Raw genomic sequence first — 14,408 nt, 5'->3', positions numbered from 1 at the left:
TCCTCAGTTTGAAGGTTGATGTTGTGCTTAAAAACAAGGTGGGACCATCACGGGTAAATGCAGCCAACTCTTTCCTCTGTTTTGGCTGACAAGAGCAGGGCATGGAAAGACTTGTAAGAAGAGAGGAGATGCTCTCCTGAGTCTTTGATCTTTTTACCAGATTCTTCACCTGCAATGTAGGGATACCATTACTCTATTGCTAAAGTTTGTAGCATTTATAAAGGATGTGTCATACAAACCTTAGAGAATTTGCTTAGGTGCAGAATACTCATAAAAACTGACTTAAGCTACTTCAAACACCTTACCAGTTCAATTCAGTCACCAAACTCAAAGACCTAAGAAAAGATTTGTCCCATTTTACTCAGGTGCCTAAGGAGTATTCTTTCTTTATAGTCTTGAGAATCAGTACAAAGACATATACTGAGGTATTTATGGTGTTGTAACAGGTCTACCTTACAGACCCCTCATTCCCCATTGTCCCCTGAAAGCATACAATGACTACACTCTTAAAGGTACTTATAGGTAACTCAATTGCCTGAACAAGACCTAGACCTTAGTTCTCCTCTGAGCCAGTGGAGAGTATTACTGGAATCACTTAAGTACCTCGCATAATCTAAAATAAATATAGCTAAAAATTCATAGAAAGTACTGTGTCAGCACTGAAGTTAATTTGAATATCTTTGACACCTTTCAGACTTAGAAATGTGTTAATGCTCGTAGCTATTTTGCCAATTTTATTGTAATCATTTAATGGGTTAAATATGAGTGTTTGTTCTACTCTACTGTTAAGGGAGGAAAGAATGTCCCTTTGAAAAAGTTCTTCATGCCCTTCTCTCATTCTTCCATGTACTTTTCAATTGCTGTTGTCATATTTTCCAGTCTTAACATCCCCCTGAGAAATTACTGCTGCACAATTAAGAAAACATTTAGAATGGAAAAGTCATTTGTTAAAGAGTTCATTCTAAGCCAATGGTGTACTCTTGTACTTTGACTGATAACCTTTTCCCTGATCTGATTGCTGTTTAGGTTCACTTGTTACTCATTCTTAAGCTGAATTGTCTATGACGTGACCTTTCAAGTAGTATATTTTCTTGCTGAAACAAACTCATTCTGACAGGACCAGCTTGACATTCCTTAGAGCACAGAAGATATACTGACTTTGTTCAGTATGCAGAATCTTTTTTCTCTATTTTTCCTCATGGTTTTCTGGGTTAACCTGTAACTTCTTTCTGTCCTAGAACTGGGTTCTGTACTGTTCCTGTTACGTTCCTTTTATGTTTACAGTAACTATACAAAATTAATGTTAGTGTTTTAGAAATCAGTTTAGAATATTAATGACAAAAAATATGAATTAAACTTTAAAAAAGATTAAAACATGACATACTATTTTTTCCCCCCAAAATTAAATAATTTAAGAAAACAAATCAATTTGCAGTCAACTGATGTGCAGAGGACTATACAGAATATATTGCATATAATTCCAAATAATATTTTTTAGAGTAATGTTAACATAAATTCTAAAAATCATGCAATATGATGGATGTGTCTTACATTGTTCATTAAATGCCATAGGCTCAGTTCCTCCATCCATTCCTCTCTACTGCTGCAGATTTGCTGCTGATAACAGGGTCATGCAAGAACAAAGATAAAGACCCAGAAGACTGCACTATAATGGGAGACTGTAAAATGAGAAATGATCAAATAACAAGAGGTAAATTTGCAGCCAACTTAGCTCTTTTCCCTGTATTTAATAAATGTAAGCAATGCTACACAAAGGCAGCTATTGCTGATAGATCCTTAAGATATTACATCCCTCTTTCTTTGACTACTTACTACTTTTTTATACATTAGTTATAGACTCAGCTTTTCTTTAGTTATCATTATTTTAAAATCTCTGTAGGCCTACCACTGTCAAGTGACATTTTGCCTTCATTTTGTTCCTGTCTTGTTATATACCTCTGTGTTAATTTTTCACATTCTTGAGCAGATGTTGCCACAAACATGGTATGATGATTTTCCTGAAGAATAATATCATTAGAAAATTTTTATTTATTATTTTTTTTTAGTATTATACAAATACTTACCATATATTGGGAACTACCATCTGAACATTTTTTATTCAAAACAAATGTTCTAGAATTTCTTACTGTGACCGATACTTTACACATTTAATAACCAGTTGAAACAGAGCTGAAGAATAGGAACAAAAGATTTTTAAGTTATCCATGCTGTGTTGAACTGAACAGTAGAGAGAAACATATCAGTACTTCTGAAAGAATATAACAAGATCTGAGGCTTTTCAATTTGAATTGAATTTGAATTAAAAGGAGATTTGAAAATTCATGTTGCCAATTCAAAAGGATGTACAACAAGGGATTTATGGAGCCTTAAAAAGCGTCACTGCTTGAAACACGGTCTTAAACACCATGAAAAATTTCTGTGTACAGTTGTTCACATTACTTTGTAAGTATAAATAAGTGTAAATTGATGTAGAATGCATCAAATGTGTAGAAAGCAACAATGCAAATATTATAAATGTACAATATAGCGACATAACGGGACATCATCCAGAGTGACATCTTCAGTTTCAGCAGTGTCATTACCTTGGAACAGTAACTGATGCAGCAAAGTTTGGACTAATTAATGATAATTTCTGGAAGTGAAAAAAAAAAAAAAAGTTTTGTTTTTTAAAGAATGAAAATGGACATATGACAATTTTATGAACTATTTAATGTTGGTCATCTCTGAAAGGAAGTCATTCTCTTTAGTTTCCAAAATCAAGTGACAAAGTTGAATCACTGTTATTGGCAGATATCTCTTACTTAAAGAAAAACGGAAGCAAGTTTTTTACATAACTTTTAATTACTGGTATTCTTCACACCATTGCTTCAAATCCATATAAAAGCCAAGAATGTAATGGGAATTTTTGAAGGATTAGGCAATTAACAAGATAAAAAGAACTATATAGGTGTGTGAGAGAGATTATACACACACACAAGATATTAGAAGAATATTTTTTACGTTGTGATATCATCCTTTCCAGAAAGTTAGAGAATGTCAGTATTGAAGTTGCCTACAAAACATTTATTCACCCGTTTCTTCATGAGATTACAATTCAGTATAATTCAGGCTTAAGTTAAATGATCACATCCTTTTTTTTTTTTTTTTTTCTTTTTTCTTTTTTTTTTAAACTCTTTTCTCTAGGGACATGTCCAGGCAGAGTCAAGTTTATCTGCCTACGCACTCAACAAATGAAGTGTAAAAAATCCCAAACACTACAACAAAAAACCACCTCATGTCCAGAAGCTGTGCAGTCATGTTAGCAAAGTGCTGCATTTGATTTAATACTCTTTCTGGAAGAAGGCTGAATGGCCTCTTTGCCACAGCTGGTTTGCTTCTGGCCAAAGGGATGTAAGTATGGTACTCAGGGCTACTGCAGCCAGCCATGGAAGTCTGCCCATAGTTATGACTTGCCCTAGTGTTCATGTGTCTTCATTGGCAGGTGTAGATTTTTAATTTTGAGAGTATTAAGGTCAGGTCTCTTAAGCAACTTGTAACAACATTTTCTACTCTAAATTCATTCAAGACAAAATGCTGCTCTGAGTTACAGGCATGTTTTGCTGAGTGACTAATTACTCGAGGGAATGTTGCGCAAAGTATTTCATGTCTCTGAACACTTAATTCTTTTTCTTTACTTTCTGGTTTTAAAACAGGTCCTGATACAATTATGGCTCTGAATATGCATCTTTCAAGGCAATACTTGCTACCATATAGAGGCCAGAAAGTCACAGGATTGTTAGGAGCAATATTCAGAAAAAATGTGGTCTCTAGTGTTTTCATCCTTCCTGTCATCCCATTTCTGCTGCAGAAATCATCAGAATGTGAGGAAACAGGCAGTGATGTATGGATACTCATTATAGCCTTTGAATATTCCTCTCTTTCTGTGATCAACTGCCATTATAGTAAAAATAATGTGTGCAAAGTTTTTCACATTAAGAACTTTTGCTTTGTTTAACATTAGTCATATTCAACTTTGGGGACATTTTACCAAATAATATCATTTGCAACTCATTTATGTATAACAACGACAAAAAATAAAAAGGAAAATATCCTATTTACATCCAAATGGATTAATTTATATCCCAAAACCTGAAAAAAATATAAGATGCCTCCAATAAATTTCCAAATATTTTTCTCATTTATTCTGGCATAAATCCAAACTAAACCTGCTGATTCAAGTGGAATTCTTCAGGGTGTTATTAGTACAAATTAAGTCAGAATGTAGCGTGAGAGATTCAAAGGGATTTTTAGAGACAGTTTGACATAATGGATTATTCTTCTTATTATTCTCCAAAAGGTTACATGGCTTAAATGGCTGGAGAATGCATCATGCACTTTCAAAGCCATTTAGCACACTTACAGTCCACCTGAAGCTAGCTTGTCTTTCTAAAGCACTCCTAAACATATAAACCATAACACTATAAGCAACTGAGGAAAATTTCTACATATCACTTCACAGAAATGAATTGTACTTGGAGTATTAGTTGTAAAACATGGCAGTGTTTATTTCAAAGTGTAGAAAACTACTTTGAGTGACCCACTGAAAAGCAAGGTTCCCAGAGCTCTGTGCTGCAGTTTAAAGAAATAATGCATGGTAAAAATCTCCTTTATTGATATTTTCATTTCAGTGATACAAGCTCTTGAAATAAACAAAAACGGACACAAAAGAACATTCTACACAACTGTAATATTATATAAATCAGCTTCGTATGATTTATAGGAATGATATCGCAGGTGATTTGTCTATTACAGTATATTTCAACAGTACTAATGTGAAGTCTCCTTCAGGCTAGTTGGGGGAATTCAGCTCATTCCAGAGTTGATCCACATCACAGTTATATGACATAGAAATATCTCATGTTGGTCTAATCCAGTTCCTATGGGTAAAACGGAAGCTGCAGTTTTAAGTTTCTGTCTAAACAGTCAGAAGAAAATAGTGGTGATAAGGGCTGGATGAGGTGTATGCTGAGTCAAGGCAATTGAGCCAGTAGATTAAAATAGATTGATCACAAAGACAAGACAGTGGGAAAAAGCAATAGGAGATGAGTTCAGACAAGTAGAAAAGGAGGAGTTTTGTAGGACACCTAAATGAAAAGGGAGGAGATATGAACAACATGTTTCTGGCAGTTGCAGCCATTGAACAGTTAAGAAAGTGATGTACTGTGTACTGAAAAATAGATCAGCATTAAAAAAAAAAAGGGGGGGGAGCGGGGGGGGGGGGGGTGTCATTGGTGCAGGAGAATCTAGCAAAAGCTCGAAGTCTGATACTGTGCCGATAGTAGCACTAAGGGGTTTTTGTTCTACGTAACACTTTAAATCTCAAACTGATTATACCATAAATTCCTTTTCAAAAAAGATTCTGATTACATATCCTCAATAACAAGCTGATTATAACAAAAGCTGTGCTAAGACATGCTCAGTCAAATAGAAATGAGTTAAACAAAAGATGCTGACACAACACCTCTCTGAGCTACAGTCACACTCTCACAGTGTTGTGTATGGTACACAGAACCAATAAGCAATGAGTAATATTCTATTTAATAACCTAGTTATTAAAGTGGATGGATTATTTTCTCATAAAGCTAAAATTTTTATAATGAACATCGGTTGTTTAAATGACTCCAGAGAAAGATTTGTTATTTTTAACTTTTATTTTAAAAAGTGTTGCATATTGTCTATTGTTCTAATACAGAAATCCTGTGCTTCTCCTTTCTTACTCAAACATTTTTGAGCTTAGAAAATTTAGAGAGCTGATTAAAGAAATGAGGCACTTTGTCAAGGCATCTACAAAATAAAATGCAGTAGGATACAATAACATTGCTATGAAACAGTTCTTCAGTTTTGAAGATACTTCAAACAACCTCCTGCATGCCAGCTAGCCACTTTTCACTCTTTGAGAATGTCAAAGTCTATGTAAAATCAGTGGGATTTACAATTCATATGCACTTCTAATCTGATCTCATTGATATATGAATGCTCTTAAAGCTTTTTGTTGGTTCTGTGAGTAATATACATCAAATTTTGACAATATTGCAGCAGATTGGATTATTCTTAAAAGGCAGTGTGACATGCAGTCTACATCCTTCTCAAATTAATCAACTCTACGCCAACACAGGTATGAGTATTTACTGAAAAATAATATTCCAAATGTATTTTCTCCATTCCTTACAGCCATTTCATTTGATTTAATGGTTAGAAGGAAAGGAAACCACACCATATGTCTGGTGTGTTCTTTGCAGATCACTGGCTGCAAATTGAGAACAACTATTCTAATTTGTGCATGATATGCAAGAAATAAGAACCTTAATCTCACTGAATTCTGAGTACTTAGTGGATTTTTTTTTTATTTATTATTTTTTTTTTTAATGTTTTCAGCTCATCAGACGAAGCCAAGATCAGCAACATATCACACACTAAAACAAGAAGATTTATCTTACTTTATACTCAGCTATATTTGGAGTCAAGAAACTGAACCTGTTTCATTTTAAAGGTGCCTTAAATGACTTAGACGAAGCACAATAAAACAAGAGATACAACTGAGTCATTGCCTTGTCATTGCAGAATTCTGACCCTGCAGAGAATATGGTTTGAGATTCTGGTATAATATACTTACCTTAGGAGCAACTAATATATATCTTAAATACAAATAATTAGATGAATGAACTAAATGGATGAAATAATGAATCATGTTCCTTAATTAATAACTTTGTAACATTTTCAGTTTTTATCAATCTTGTTGGTTGTCTTTTACAACATGACTAAAGCATCTGTTTCTTTTTTGTTATAAAGAGAAACTTGAACTTTCATTGAAGATGAAAAAAACATACTTCAATTTAATTTGAATTCACAAAAATCTGTAAGAGTTTTCACAGATGATGTTTTTATTTTTTGAAAGAAAACATTTTTTCCCCCATTTATTACACCAAAGGTTAATTGAATAACTGAGTCACAATGGAAATACTGACAGGAAGCTTCAACAGTCTCATTAGACTGAGATTTATTGGTGATTAGACCCAATGGATGTGCTAAAGGCCAGCATGAACAGGGGACTAGAAAACTTTTCTGTAATCCTCCCTCCATTTTTCACAGCTAAGGGGGAAACAAGTTTTAAGTTTACCTGCCCCCTGCTGATTTTGTAATGCATCAATTCACCCCAAAGAATTTGCAGCTGCCTAGAGTGCGTGGTCTATGGGTTGTGTTTCTTCCACTTTTACTACCTTAGAAGAGTTGGTTTAGCTTAAGGTGGAAAGCTCATCACTTCCTGAAATGTAAAACTCTTTGTGTTATCTCAAACTGAGCAACAATTATTTATAAATCTTCAAATTCTGGAATTTAAAGTGTAAATTCTAGGGTTAAAACAACTCTGCCTTTGCAATTTAAGGTTGATAGTTTCCCATAGACTGGTTATGTCTCCTTGAAAAGTGAGGAAGGACTACAAGGATAGGACAATTATATCTTTCTAATCTCTGTTTTTGCTGTAGAAGTTAGACTTCTTGATTAACTGTTCATGGGAACAGGTGGAGAAGTAGAGGTCCAGGGTTTATTCTCATCTGCTTCAGGTTGCAGCTGTGGCCAGAAAGGCAGAGCCTTTATAGAGCCTCTTGAGAGAGACTGTGAAATGCAGGTCAATGGAGTGAGTAAGTGAAGCAATATGAAAAGCTTTGCTGCTATGAAATCCTGTCTATGACTCTATTTGTCTTCACAGCTGCCAAGAGTTTCACTTACAGTTAATTTAGCTCAAAGCACATCGTTTGCCTTTTTTTCCCCCCCTCAATAAGAACACAAGCTAAGGAAAAAATCAAATTCATCCTTGGAATAACCCCAGATCTTGGAAAACCCCAGTGTTTCATTTTGATCCTATTTGATCATAGAATAGAAAGTTTAATGGACAAATTCTATCATTCACTTTTTGTCCTTCTGTTTGGCATGAAGTCTTCATAATGGACTCCTTCATAATGCTATTCACATAGTAGTGTTATTCACTGGCTTCTGCTAGGTCTTGGTGTGAAGACAGGGTAGAAAAGATAAGAGGAAGAAAAATAAAGATGAAGGAAGCAGAAACAAATTGAATCAAACAATGAGAGACTAACTCGAGAATGAGCTGGGTCTAATAGGGTGATCTTCATCTCCTATTTGTATATTGAACCACATTTTCTGTAACTGTATTCAAATATCTAAGAAATTAGTGTACGTGTAGTATCTGACTACCAACATAAAAGCACAAATGATGTAACAAAAGAATAGTATTTTATTTTTATCCTAAGCCCTTTTAGTCCCTTTTCAGCAAAAGACAATTGCCAAGAAAAAGATACTGTCCCAACAGGGCTCTTTCAAAACTGGTATTTATTACATTATCCAGTGGTTTTGTGATGGGATTAAATGTCCAGTGAGTACAAGGTCAAGTCTACAGCATAAATGTACTTGTGACCTACTTTGGATTTTATAGTGCTCTGCCAAGCACAGGCAATAATCTAGGTAGCTCACTGCACATTTTCTTTACTTTTCATTATGACTATTTTTGGATTTTCCATACCAAAATCACTGAAAATTCATTAGAAAAATGGAAAGCAAACTGTGGCAGTCTGTTCCTCTCTGTATTTCACAGTATCTTCCTCTAACCACCTGGTCTCCAGTGCTGTGGTGCTAACAAAGGAATCAAGTACTGAGAGTTTGTAGAGCCCAGCTGATTTCACACATTTTATTTTAAATATTTTAACTAACATTTCCTTGTTGAAATGATCAGTTGTCAGTTTGCCTTATTCCTTTAATATCTCACTGTAGAACCTAAATAAAACAACATATGTGCACTCTGTCCTGATCACAGTTTGGGAGAAACCAGCCACAGATTTAAGCAGGGCTTTTGCAGGAACATACTGTACAAAATCTCTGTCTCCCAGATATTGTGAAACTAATCAGAGGCTTAAGTTTCAGTCTTTTTAGATGACTGCCCCTTAGCCAGAGACAATGCTGTGTTTAAATCTTTTCCTCCAGGCAGTAAGGGAATACAGGAATTGTCATTATGCTGACAAATGGCACGCTAGGGGTGTACTACCACATGCAAAGACGGATAAAGTATGATTTATCTGTTGCCAAAATGTTTGTGTCTTTGCAGTACTGAATGTGATAGTAGAACATAGCACTGTTTTGTCTACATTTAAGATAACTGACTCAGATATCCAAGTAAAATTTGTTCAGAAGAAAACAAATCCATTTGAAAGTTATATTGCTTAACTCTATTCTCTGTATTCATGGTTATTCCTTGTTTGGTATTGCACATCTTCCTGTCTCTTCCTAGAGAAAAATGTAGTGATAATATATGTTCCAAAACTACTGGGAGGCCTTGTGCTAATAACTATATGTCTTTTGAGAAAAAAAATACAAAAAATCCCAACAAAACAGCCCACAGACAAACAAACAAACAAAACCTGTACAAAGCAATATTGCCTTTTCCTGGGCTTAGGGGTGGATGCCTTTCAGCAGGCCTATATGAAAGTGTTGGGAGAACAGTTTGATAATGTTGACTGCTATGACCTTGTGCCAAGAAATACTTTTTGCTTCACTTTTTGAGGATAAAATCTTCCCGAGCTACTATTTACTCTTTGCTCTTATTCACACCTGTGATATGGAAATCAGATGAGTTTTTTTTTTAACCTTGAAAGCAATTGTTCCAGCTAGAAAATCTTAGATATAGTGCTGTACAACAAAATCCAGAAGCATGCCTTCTGTATGTATCTGCCTTTTTTTCCTGCTAAACCGACTGCGATTAGTCTCCAAAGGAAAAACCAACTTTATAGATTCTTTACTTATTGAAATTGTTTATAGGATTTTTACTTTTCCTTCAAATATCAGTTGATCTATGTAAATGCAGAAATGAATTGGACAAAATCAAACAGAGATAGTGGTGAATGTGTTGAACAGAAGGAAAAGTCACTAAACGAGTGTTGTTGATAAGAAGAAATATTCTATTTTCTTTTTTTTTTTTTTAAAGTAATATATATTCTTGCATCAACTGAAGTAATGGGAAGACAGGGAAGAAGTAGGTGAAAGAAAGTGAATTACTGACTGTGTAAGTTAAATTTAACTGTGATGCATGCCTGAAGGCTTTTGTTGTGTGTTATTAGTATAAAATCCTTAGAAGCAAATCTAGAGTCTTTATAATGGTGTGAAAATACAGATTAGCTTCATAATCCTGTTCACCTGCATTTTGCTTTGCCTTTCAATGAACAGGGATGCAGTCTATACACAAAGGCATCATTCATGCCATCATAGCTGCTGTGTTGTCATTCAGTGCATTTAAAATTTACAGTTCCCATTTTATGGGTTGTCTTGCTGTCTGTGGTCAGGTAACTTACTTCAGTTGAAATTTAAAACAAAGGCTTGTTTAAATACAAGCAATAGAAAAGATTCCTAGGAGAAAACATTCCTTCATTTAACTACTGAATGTGGGTGTTTGGTTTTTTTCCCGGTGGGAATGCCTATTGCGGATTTAAAAAGCACGGCTGGGAGATCCAACCTCAGCCTCCAGCCCAGGCTGCCTGAACAGACATTGTATTTGTCAGCCGATGTTATATATGCTAAAGAAGCCAGAGATTTCATGACTTTCTTCTGGAAAGAGCCTGAGGCATCCTCACTTGAGACTACATAGCATATGCTGAGGAGATCAGACAGTTCAGCCAAAGGCAGGCATTATTATACTGGTTGTACAAGTGCTCACATAGGCTTAGTCCCTTTGTGACATCCCATCAGAGCAGTATCATCTTATATTGGTTAATATTATCTATCTTTCCAATAGTAGTTCAAAGTGAGTACGGAATAGCACCAAACTGGAATATTCCACTCACTGTAAGTAGCACCTTACATCCAGCATGCACTCAGAAAAGAAGCCAAACCAAGTATAACAAAAAGGAAACTGAGAACCCATATTATCAATGCAGATTATCTGAAATTAGTCTAATACATGTGATATAAAGCTTTCTGTGCTCACACTTAAGCTGTGAGCATCTGATCTTGGCCATATTTGGTCTACTACCAATGAATGAAGAAATCTGTCATCTGTGGATACCTTAACAGAACTAATATCTTCCAAATAAATGTCTGAGCAAAAATAAACGACTAAGGAGAAGGTCTGTTCATTGCACTGCTCCAAAAATAGGTGTACATTAAAATAGAGTCAAATGTTACACAAAGTGCCCTGGCAACAAGAACTAATACTGCTGTGAGTTGTAAGTCCCAGGAATGTAAAGGGAGCTGGGCAAACAAACTGAATTGCTAAGTTATAAACATAGGCCATTGCAGAGAAAGGCAACAATCATAAAGAGACATGCAAAGGAAACCTCAGCATAACACGAATCTTTTGCACTGCCTTCAGGCAAAATATTACAGAGACAATAAGTGCTCTTAGAAAAAGAAAAATTATTTTCTTAGAAAAAGAAAAATTATTTTCTTAGAAAAAGAAAATTGGGAACTTCAGCTGTTTCAACAGGCATTGCATAGTGTGAATAGTTTCCAGAACGTGATGACAGGTAAACATTTTCTAGTGCTGGCAAGAAGAAAAAAGAAGCTTTTGGCATTTTAGTTACTGGGTGCCACTTTTAATGTTGTGTTATTGTCAGCTGCCAGTGCAGTAGAAAATTTTACCTCTGGAGATATACTGTGATGAAACATATAGCTCTCTCTACACTTTCATATCTCAATTTCTTTTGTTCCAAAAATAAATTTAAGCAGTAATAATATGGAAATATTTATTGACAAATAATGCTGATGAATGAGGATTTTAGATGTTTTGGTTTTTTTTTTCTTTTCAGATTGGGAAAAAAACTTTGAAGTGGTTAAGCTGCAATGCAATTACTGCATGGGGTGCTGACAACAAATATGGCAAAGTCAGTTACAGATTTGCTTTGGAGGGAAGATCAGCTACACTGATGCATTTCATGAAAACTAGTTTGTAGTGATGCATAGCCTGCTTCCTAGTGTATTAGACTAAATGTACCGTATACAGGATCACATTGTTACACAAAGATGTTTTATATTCATGCAGAATTAGCAACAGTTAGAGGCATATCTGAACTTTAAGAAATCAGGTAGTTGTAGTCCTAGCTGATGAACTTGAGTAAACTAATATATTGGTTTGGAAATGCCAAACAAGAACTCAGATTTTGGCCCTAAAAGGTCTTAAAAATGGTCTTGCTAGCTGCATAAATATCGACATAGCTACAGGTGTAGATACAGTTTTCTTTAAAACCATGAATCTCTTCATGTCTGATCTCTAGTTTTACTGTTCACAGTGAACAATAAAGTAAAAGAAAACATAGCACAGCAGGTGGAAGATAAAAGCAAACATATGGAAGACAGTGCAGTGGTTGTACATAGCCAACATAACTTCAACAAAGGCAAATCATGTTAAGTTAAACACTGGAATAGGTTTCCCAGGGAGGTTGTTGAGTCACCATCCCTGGATGTGTTTAAGAGCCATTTGGATGCAGTGCTCAGAGATATGATTTAGCAGAGGGTTGTTAGAGTTAGGGTACTATGGTTAGGCTGAGGTTGGACTTGATGATCTTTGAGGTCTTTTCCAACCTGAGTAAATCTATGATTCTATGATTCTATGATTAATCTAGTGACCTTCTCTTACAGAGTGACTATAATAGTGGACAAGAGAGGAGGTACTGATATCTCATACCTGGACCTCCACAGGATTCTTGTCTCTAAATTGAAGAGATATGAGCTTGGTGGATGGATATTTAGATGGATAAGAACTGACTAGGTGGACTTATCCAAAGAATAGCAGTCAACAGTCCAGGTGAAAACCAGTCACAAGTGGTGTCCCTCAAAGGTCCATCTAGATCAATACTAGTACTACTATTGCTTCATCAGTGATACATACAGTGGGATGAAACCCTCAACAAGTTTGTGGATGACATCAAGCTGATTGGTGCAGTTAATATGCTAGAAGGAAGAGATGCCACTCAGAAGGACCTTGGCAAGCTTGAGAATTTGTCCTCTGTGAACCTCCTGAATTTCAACAAGACCAAATGTAAGGCCTTACACCTGCACATCATCAAGACAATTCCTAATACCAGTATGAATACATAGAGAGCAAATTGGCAGAGAAAGGTGTGGGGATACTAATAGGAAAATACTGGATATGAGCCAGCAATATGAGGAACTCTCTCAGTTGTAGAAGTGTTTATGGTTATTCACCACAGGGTGGTTGTATACTGAAACAGGCTCCTCAGAGCGTTGATCACAGCACCAAATCCTGTGAATTAGTAGAGGACTGTTAGAGCTAGGATAGTTTGGTTGGGTTGCAGTAGGACTTTGTGATCTTGAAGGTCTTTTCCAACCTGAGCAATTTTATGAGTCTATGAAGGGAGGCAGTAGCCACTTCTGAAGGGAACATTTTAAAAAACACTTTAAAGTAATTAGCTCTTGACAAATATCAAAATTCAGCCACAAAAAATAAAATAAAATAAAATAAAATAAAAATAACAATAAATAAACAAAAGAGGATGAAATATTTCAAAATAAAAAAACCAGGAAAACACAAACATTCTTCATTTCAAATTATCATTTTATAAGAAGTTTGAAAATCTGCATTATTAATTCTTCCAATTATGAACAGCAAAATCATAGCACTTAATCTGTATGCAGGACTGTGCTTTGAGTCATTAAATAAGTATGTATCACACCTAACTTTCAAAATAACCTCACAGTCATCTATTCAAACATCAGCCTGCTTGATAGAGCAAGTAGGTATGGGTAACAGAGAAGACACATCCATAGTTTAGCAATAGGCAACAGAGGTGCAGCAACCACAGCTTTATTATTTGATAAGCTCATTCCAGCACTTAGTAACCACTATGGAAACTTATGCTGAAAAGCTCCTTTAATTGCTAATAGAATAATAAAGGAGGGCACCTTCCATCAACAGTATGGTCAACATCTTCATCTTAATGAATTGACCATATGGAGCTGTCACCCTGCATTACCATACATAATTGGTTTTAAGGCTAAGAAAGTCTTTTCTGCTCATCTTTAACTTGTTCTGTGTGACAAGTTATGAGTTATGAGTGAGTTACTGCATCCACTTCTGCATTTGTTTTTCAATCACATGTATCAATCTCCAGAGAAGAAAAATCATGAAATTCCTTTGCAAATTTTTACACGGACAGTTTATTTATATCACTAATATATATACATTATTTTTTATTCCTTTCTTGCTCTCCGATATTGTTATGTCTGTTGGAATGAAGAACATGAGAACTGTAAATTCTCTGATTGGGTGCAGTATTCCAGTAAAGCAATGCCAAAAGTTGTGGGATAAAATGGCTTTGCTCCTCCTTATGGCA

The sequence above is a fragment of the Coturnix japonica genome, chromosome 1 (assembly GCF_054131305.1).
Source record: "Coturnix japonica strain WE chromosome 1, WE-NBRP24, whole genome shotgun sequence".
NCBI lineage: Eukaryota > Metazoa > Chordata > Aves > Galliformes > Phasianidae > Coturnix > Coturnix japonica.
Note: the sequence above shows the minus strand (reverse complement) of the source record.